Below are 9,151 nucleotides of genomic sequence, written 5' to 3' on the forward strand. Positions count from 1 at the left end.
TCGTTTACCTTTTCCATTCTGTTCCCCTTTCTCTCGACCTTATACAGCTCCTTCTGTTTGTCTGGACAATGTCAACTACTGCACTCCTTCCCCTATTGCCAATTCTTCACCCTCCTCAAGGTCCCTCCCCCTTGCCCCCCTTCCATCCGCGGACGACCCCCTACCCACCCCGAAGTCCTGTGTCTAAGAATAGGAGCGGTATATAAGGGTGGGAGCTTCCAGACACGGAGGAGTGGCGGTTATCGTCACACACCGCTAGGGAGGGACAGGTCCTGGAGGACCTCGGAGAGAGAGAGAAACTGAAACTCAGTGAAACTGAACTTTATTACCAAAGAGAGAGAGAGAGAGAGAGAGAGAGAGAGAGAGAGAGAGAGAGAGAGAGAGAGAGAAAGAGAGAGAGACAGACAGACAGACAGACAGACAGACAGACAGACAGACACAGACAGACAGAGCCAGACAGACAGAGCCAGACAGACAGAGCCAGACAGACAGAGCCAGACAGACAGACAGAGCCAGACAGACAGACAGAGCCAGACAGCCAGACAGACAGACAGAGCCAGACAGACAGAATGAGACAGACAGAGCTGTACAGACATTCAGAGACAGAAAGAAATATTACCAAAATATCGTAATTTGAAGTTCGTTGTTCGTTCTAAATCAAACGTCCTCTTGGGTCGAATTGGCTACATAAAGAGGTTTCCAAGCTTGGCGGTTGTGACGTAGGGCCCGGTGTAACATGAAATTCTTACTCCGAGTAAATTTTTCGTACGAGAAAAGAACTCCCAAAGGCACGAAAAAATTACTCTCTCCACGAAATATTTACTCCCTATTTTTTTTACTTCCAGTAAAAATCTCGTACGCGAAAATGGGATGCGGGCGAAGGGATAGTGCCAATATGTGATCTCGCGCAAACGAATGTCGCGCTACCCTCCCTCCACCCCTTCCACCACCAAGACTAACAGGGGACAAGGGAGTAACAATTTCGTACACCTGGCATGGGAAGTTAAATTGCTCGTGTTAGGGTGAAGTAATTTATTCGTTTTTTATTCGTCAGGGGAGTAACATTTGTGTACGAAATGTTTACTCAGAACTCACCTGTCGTGGGGAGTAATTTTCTCGTGTGATGGGGGAGTGCTTTTTTCGTAAAGGGAGTAACATTTTCGTACGAAATTTTTACTCCGGAGTAAATATCTCGTGGGAGTAATTTTCTCGTGTTACACCGGTCAAAACTCTACCTCACGCCCTGCTCCGATAGATGTTTGACACAACACAACAAATAATTATCTACAATTAACGTTCCAATAACAAACCATTCTTGGGTTTTTTTGGTTTTTATTCTGTCAAATAAATTCTTCGGTACTCGCTCTCTCTCGGACTCCCCCTTATCGGTTACCATTGTTTCATTCCAGATGGCTCTCCTTCACTCATCACCTCCCCCCTGCCCTTCAACCCTCTTCCATTTCCCGCATTCGTTCCCACGGGACTTGCTATCACTTTCCCCTGCATTACCTCTACACCCCCCCCTTTCCCGCATATCTGTCTCGTTTAAATAGAGTTTATTGTCGCTAACCGCTCCCTCTAAACTCACACTTTTATTCTGAAATTAGGAACGTTGGCAGCACAGTGTATCTGTTTTTGAATTCCTGCTGCGATGGTAATGGAACAATCACGGGTTCTCACGCATTTCTCAACAACGTCACGTTCAGGAACAAACGGACAAAAGTCAAACGTCAGCGATGACGCGTGACACCATACACATGCCTATTATTAAACACGTGACAATCCGCGCTGTCATCATTTCGCGAGTAAACGATTTGCAATTTTCACGCTTACACAACGCAAAGAAAGAAAGAAAGAAATTAAGACAAAATGAAAGAAAGAAAGAATGAATAAAAGAAAGAATAAAAGAAAGAAAAAAAGAAAGAAAGAAAAATACGCCAATACCAGGAGCCGCGAGAATTTGAAAAGAGCCGATGTACATGCGTTTTCTGCGCTGTAGACTGAAAACAAACACACCGACAAATAAGAACCCCAAACTCCCATGTACACGTCTTTTAAATTTGAATCCCACGAAGGCGTGATGATACAAAACGGGTTTGTATAACGAACAGGATGGCTCGCTGTTTACACATGCGACGAGAGAGAGGGAGGATTGCTATACACTGTTTGATGAAAGCATATCTCAAAGGCCACTTTTCCCCCCCAAAAAAGAATAAAAATAAAAAACCCAGCCACACCGAACAGGAAGAGGACACACCCAAGCTTTGACTATAACTTAAAATATGTCACGTTTTCCAAGGGGAGGTAAACTCCCACCTCCCCCCCCCACCACCACCACCCATCCCACCTCCATCCAATCGCCCGCCAGGTCTGGTAATTAACATAGCATAACATAATTTAACACACTCACACAAAAACCTCTCCACATAAAATTGTGAAGGTGAACACAATAAACACGCAGACTCTGCGCTAGGGCCTGCCCCACCAACAAGATTGAATCAATAGCAGAAAACGGAAACACAAATAGCAAAACAGACACACATACAACAACAACAACAACAACAAAACCGAGTTAATCCGGTTATCCTACCTAATACACCCCGCCCCTCCCAAGACCCTGAACCCCCCATCCCCGACCACCCCCACCCCCCTTCCCTGCCACGACCTCTTGGCTCTGAGAATAGCAGGGGTATATAAGCGTAATGTCGACCACCACTACTCTTGGCTCTGAGAATAGCAGGGGTATATAAGCGTAATGTCGACCACCACTACTCTTGGCTCTGAGAATAGCAGGGGTATATAAGCGTAATGTCGACCACCACTTCCTTTTAACAGCGAATACCTATTGCTTGTTCCACATGGGTCAGCTCGTCCAGACCAAGAAAAATAAGGAATCTTTCCGATTCCCCAACCAACTCTATTTTTCCTCCCGACTGACCCTTTTTGATCATTCGGGAAAAAAATATGTCAAAACTTGATTTTTGTTTTGTCCTTGGAAAGCAAAACAAAAATATAACAACACTGTTTTTTTCCTTCGAAAAATAAATAGATATGACAAAAATTGATTTTGCAGAGTTTGCAAGGAATGCTACTTTTCTCAGACATCCAGGGCACACAGCTCGCACGATTTCCGGCCAATAAAAAGCCACGTGTAAATACATTTATAAAAACTCAAATAAAAAAAAGCCATCAATAAATAAAGTAATCTACCTACCTACCCTAATTTGTTTAAGCCTTGTCATTGTAATCAGCTAATAACTCCACCAACCTGCATGGATCAAGGAAGTCTCACGGGAAGATGAGGAGGTCACACACACACACACACACACACACACACAATCACACACACTCACACACACACACACACACACACACACACACAGGTGCACACACACACAGGTGCACACACACACACAATAACACACACACACACACACACACAGGTGCACACACACACACAATAACACTCACACACACTCACACACACACACACACACACACACAGGTGCACACTCACACACACACTCACACACACACACACATACACACACACACACACAGGTCACAGGTGCACACACACAATCACACACACACACACAGGTGCACACACACACACACACTCACACACACACAATCACACACACTCACACACACACACACACACACACACACACATCCATCCCCTCAAAATATTCAACCGCTCGCCATGTCTAGTTATTAATCATTGCATAAAATAATTAAACCCACACAAAAATCTCTCCACATCCAATTCTGAAAGTGACCGAAACAAACGCACAGGGGAGGTAACACACTCACACAAAAACCTCTCCACATAAAATTGTGAAGGTGAACTCAATCAACACACAGACTCTGCGATAGGGCCTGCCCCACCAACAAGATTGAATAAATAGCAGAAAACGGAAACACAAATAGCAAAACAGACACACATACAACAACAACAACAACAACAAAACCGAGTTAATCCGGTTATCATCCTACCTAATACACCCCGCCCCTCCCAAGACCCTGAACCCCCCATCCTAAATGAAACCTCCACGAGCTAGGGCTTGCAACAACAAAAATGTCGACTGAATACACACCACAAAACGGAAACACACATAACAAAACAGATACACATACAACAACAAAACCGAGTTAATCCGGTTATCTACCTCATACACCCCAACCCCCCCCCCCCTCCACTCCCCACACAACCCTGACCACCACCACTCTTGGTTCTGAGAATAGCAGGGGTATCTAAGCGTAATGTCGACCACCACTACCATTGCCGGGTTTTCCCGTGTAACATGCCCCTAATGGCTTTGCCGTGAGGGCGTAAAACTTTCATTTTCTCACCACTACCATTCTGCAGCGAATCAGTAACCATAGCATGTCCCACATTGGTCCGCCCGTCTGGAGAGAACGTTTAGGCCAAGAAAAATAATCAATCTTTCCGATTCTCCGAGAAACCCTATTTTCCCTCCTGGCCCTAGACACTTTTCGATCCTGCGAAAAAAATTATGACAACACTTGATTTATTTTTTTTTCATTTGAAACAAATGTTTTGGTCAAAACTTGATTTTGCAGACTCTGCAAGGGAAGTTACTCTTCTCCAACATCCGGGTTACACAGGTCGCACGATTTCTGGCCGATAAAAAAATCCACATGTAAATAAAAAGCAAACTTCAATATAAAAAAAAAGATAAATAAATAAAGTAACCTACCTGCTGACCCTAGTTTGTTTTGACCTTGTCATTGGAAATTTACATTTGAATTTTGTGTTTTTGGACCAATGTTTCACTACAAACGAAAATCTGTCTATCAGCTAATAACCCCACCAACCTGCTTCGGACGGGAAGTAGGAGGGGCAGATACAAAATCAACGCCGGTGTAACACGAAATATTATTTTTACTCCACGAAAAATTTACTCCGGAGTACAAATTCCGTACGAAATTCTTACTCCGAGTAAATTTTTCGTACGAGAAAAGAACTCCCCAATAAGGCACGAAAAAATTACTCCCTCCACGAAATTTTTACTCCCCATTTTTTTTTACTTCCAGTACAAATCTCGTACGCGCAAATGGGATGCGGGCGAATTGAAGGCCATAATGCCAATATGTGATCTCGCGCAAACGAATGTCGCGCTACCCTCCCTCCACCCCTTCCACCACCAAGACTAACAGGGGACAAGGGAGTAAAAATTGTGTACACCTGGCATATGAAGTTAAATTGCTCGTGTTAGGGTGAAGTAATTTATTCGTTATTTTATTCGTCAGTGGAGTAACATTTTTGTACGAAATGTTTACTCGGAACTCATCTGTCGTGGGGAATAATTTTCTCGTGTAAGGGGGGAGTATTTTTTTCGTAAAGGGAGTAACATTTTCGTACGAATTTTTTACTCCGGAGTAAAAATCTCGTGGGAGTAATTTTCTCGTGTTACACCGGTCGCGACACCTGACCGAAGAGAGTTTAACTGTCAGTTTGATGACACACTAAATTATCTTCCTTTTGGATGAGCCAGTTGCAGGATTTTGCTCATTTACCATCTTGTATGAATGAGTAAAACTTTGTGCAGACTCTCTTCGGTGTCCGAACACCCCCGTGTGCACACATGCGCACGAAAAAGATCCCAAGTTCACAGCGAAAGTCTCAGGGCTTGGAAAACATGAAGACACGCATGCACCATCTCTCGTCTCTGATTATCATGATCGTATTTCGATACTTTGACGACATAAACCCAATGCTGGTGTGTCGAAGAAGACAGCCACAGCGGGCTTGTTCGAGTCAAAGTATCACACCATATCTTCAGCATATTACCAATACCTGTCCCAATATAGGCCAACTGGTCTAAGAGGACGTTAAACCCTAATAGTCAGTCATGAGTAAAACTGTGGTTTGGATACAGGCCATACCCATCCACATTCTACCTACGGATGCAGAAACATGGATTTCCAATGATTTGCTTAAAAGCATCTGAATGTTTTTTAATTGTTTTTCAATTATTATTGTTGTGTTGCTGTAAGTTTGTTGTTCCGTTGCGATGTTAAGATTCGTATGTTTTCATTTTTGACTTAGCGTGTTTTTGCCATGATTGTATGATGTAAAGCGCGGAGAGCACGGATCTTTAACGCTACTTTATTAGCTATCATTTTTTTGGATAATTATTATTTATCATATTCCTGAGGCTAGTGTGTGTGTGTGTGACGGTGTCCGCAGTGTGTGTGTGTCAGTGAGTCAGTGTGTGTGTGTGCCACGGTCAGTGTGTGTGTGTTTGTGTGTGTGTGTGTGTGTGTGTGTGTGTGTGTGTGTGCGTGTGTGTGAGAGTCAGTGTGTGTGTGCATGTGTGTGTCTGTGTGTGTGTGTGTGTGTGTGTGTGTATGTGTGCGTCAGTCGGCGTGCGTGTGAGTGTATTTGTGTGCAGTGTATAAACTGATGTGCGCCAGTGCGCGGCCGGTGCCTGCCGGGTGTATGTAAGTGTGTGGGGTTCTATCAAGCGTGCATTATTATTTGAATTATTTGTTTACTAGCAGTCAGGCCCGGCTTCGCCCGGGTGTTTCTGCTCTCCCCTCTCTCAGAAACCTCTCGAATCTTATTCCAATGTGGATAAGAAAAATGACAGTGTGAGCTCATACATTTGGATGTATAGGCAAGGCAAGTTTCTATTTGGTTCAACGTGTTCTTCGTGATTTGTTTACCCCTTCTCACACCCACTGTAGTTACCGTCTGATCAAAGCACGCATACCTCATGAGTGAGCGCATCATACCTTTTTGAACAGGGGAGAGAAATCTGTAAATTTTCGTGATCTTTCACTGTGGCGATCGCTTCGTAAACATTATTCGCGATGATCTGGAAGGCAGGGAGGGGGAGCAGGGGGCAGGGTTAGTGTGTGTGTGTGTGTGTGTGGGGGGGGGGGGGGGGGGGCGGCGGGATGATAGCGGGCGGGGTAACCCTTGAGAATGACACGGTATATTGGTTTGATGAGAGTTACCTCCCTTCCGTGGGTGACAAAGCATGACTTACCTCCCTTGCACTATATAGACTGTATTGATAGATGGGGAAGGTAATTATCCGAGGAAGGAAACAATGTCTGGAGAAACTAAAACCCAGGTGCACATTTGTGGGTCCAGGGCAGTGTGCTTGCAAAATATCTTGTGCTTATCTTTTGCCATCTCTGAGGTATGGCGACCACAGACAGACAGACACACACACACACACACACACAGACAGGTACCTCCTATCTCGCCCCCGCTTTGTAGTAGCCGACTTCACGGTCTACTGCCTTTCAATCTACCAAGGCCGTGGCAACTCGCCCCCGTGTATCCCATGCGATGAAGTTTTTAATTTTTGTTTTAAATTTTAAATGTTAATCAATCAATAAACACGTGACAACAAACATGGTATCTGTGTGTTTTCTGTTTGTACACATGCTTTCTCATTTACTCGAGGTGCAGAAAAACTCATTATGTTAAATTTTTCATTGTACAAAAGGACCAACATTAATCACTGATACGATGATGAAGTTGATTATTGACGTTTCTTATGCAAAACAAGGTATACATAAAAGACACGTTTATATGAGTTTTACTTTAGTTTACCTGATATGCGTCTGGCATATTTGCGAAGCTCTAATCACTGTAATCACTGTAATATATTTCATATCAACAGTGACTTTTAAGCAGATATGTCAGTGTGTGTGTGTGTGTGTGTGTGTGTGTGTGTGTGTGTGTGTGTGTGTGTGTGTGTGTGTGTGTGTGTGTGTGTGTGCGTGCGTGTGAAAAACAGAGACGGATTTTTACGAGCGGGGGCGAATCGCCTCTCTGGCAAAACCTCAGATAATTGGGGGCGAGATGGGAGAGAGCGAGTTAGGAAGGGGCGAGTCGGGACGTAACGTCACCCTTGTCACTAGTTGACCCCCCTCTCCCACCTCCCCCCCCCCCCACTCCTCTTTAACCCCGCCCATTAAGACTTCATTTTGAGGCCTTAGTTTTTCACTGAGATTTTCAGTCTGTTCCACTTGACATCTGTAAAGTAGCCCACATTTTCAAACCCGATTTTCTCAGGTTTTTCAAAGGTCTTAAAAGTGTGGTTCTACTGTGTTCACGACAGGACAATATTATTGTATTATAGAACACCCTGACGAAGGCCACGAGGCCGAAATATTGGTGAAAACGTGAAGGCTTGTTTTGGTTATTTTTTCCATAATTATTTGTTTATATAATGTATTTGATGTTATGTTATGTTAAATAGTAGTCTATGTTCTTATGCATTGTTAATATGTGGCAGCGCGGCCGAGAACATAGATTACTGTGGTTCGCGCTATATAAGCTGTCATTATCTTTGCATTATTATTATCATAAAGTTATTGCAGCTCCACCCGAACAAAGTGCTGAAAATTAACACAACAAATAAACATGGGTATCTTCTCTAACGTGGCGGGGTGTTCCAGTTTATGGACATTGTTGCAATTTGACGCGTAATAAATTTATTAAGTGGCTTCTATTCTATCCTTCACAGCGGAGTCCAGTGACGCCCAAAGAAAACTGGAAGTGTTTGCATCGGAGAAAATCTGCAACGGACTTGATTAAACCGTGAACTTGCATCTGACATGCAATGCATTCCATTTACCGCGTTGCACCGTGGGCCGGCTTTCTCATAAAATGAATACGTATGCTCTTGTTTGTTTGTAGCGTGTTGTTGTTGTTTGTTGTTGTTGTTTGTTGTCCTAGATTTTATCTATCACGGTTGTGCGAGGGCAGCTCTGATCAACTGCGGATAGGATATTTCAAAGAGACGTGTGTGTGTGTGTGTCACGGTGTGTATGTGTGTGTGTTAGTGTAAGTGTGTGTGTATGTGTTTATGTTATTGAGTGTGTATGTTAGTGTTTGTGTGTGTCTGTGTTTGCTTGCGTGCGTATGTGTGTGCATGCTTGCGTATGTGTGTGTATGCATGCGTATGTGTGTGTGTGTGTACGATCTGTGCATTAGTTTTATCGATATTTAGTCCTTCCAAGCTTTGATTTCATGTTTATATTTCACTGTTTAGCAGCACTTCTCTTTCTCTTCTTACCTCACTTATTTGCATTTTTTCTCTTGTATACAATTTTGTGTGTGTGTCGTCCTAAAACATTACGATTTCATTCATCTGATAAT

Source organism: Littorina saxatilis, linkage group LG14 (assembly GCF_037325665.1).
Source record: "Littorina saxatilis isolate snail1 linkage group LG14, US_GU_Lsax_2.0, whole genome shotgun sequence".
NCBI classification, from domain to species: domain Eukaryota; kingdom Metazoa; phylum Mollusca; class Gastropoda; order Littorinimorpha; family Littorinidae; genus Littorina; species Littorina saxatilis.